The sequence below is a fragment of the Phalaenopsis equestris genome, unplaced genomic scaffold, assembly GCF_001263595.1.
Source record: "Phalaenopsis equestris unplaced genomic scaffold, ASM126359v1 Scaffold229455, whole genome shotgun sequence".
In the NCBI taxonomy this organism is placed as follows: domain Eukaryota; kingdom Viridiplantae; phylum Streptophyta; class Magnoliopsida; order Asparagales; family Orchidaceae; genus Phalaenopsis; species Phalaenopsis equestris.
The window spans coordinates 42,270-42,658 of NW_018247428.1; positions in this window are offsets into that span (position 1 = coordinate 42,270).

Genomic DNA, 389 nt, shown 5'->3' on the forward strand with positions numbered 1-389 from the left:
TATATATATATATATATATATATATAAACTTATGATAGTGGGTTTCTTTTAAGGGATCTAAAATTTTTATTTTAGAATTGTAAAGTCCAAATTAGAAAAATATTTTAGTAAAGTAGATGATATCTAAAGTATCAGAACATTTACTATTAAATTTAAGAATACCAATTTTCTATTTAATTCATACATAATTGAATTTTTTTCAAACTTTGAATTTTTTTAAAAAATATTAATTATTAATTTTATATTGAAAATAATTTTCACTAATACTTTCTGACATTAAGCATATGATCGATCTTAAGTTTCCTTCCGTAGAAAAATTCAAGTGAAATCAATTTTTAATTAGGTCATATTCCTCAAGCTTCTTCTTCCTTTTTCATACTTTACTTTTT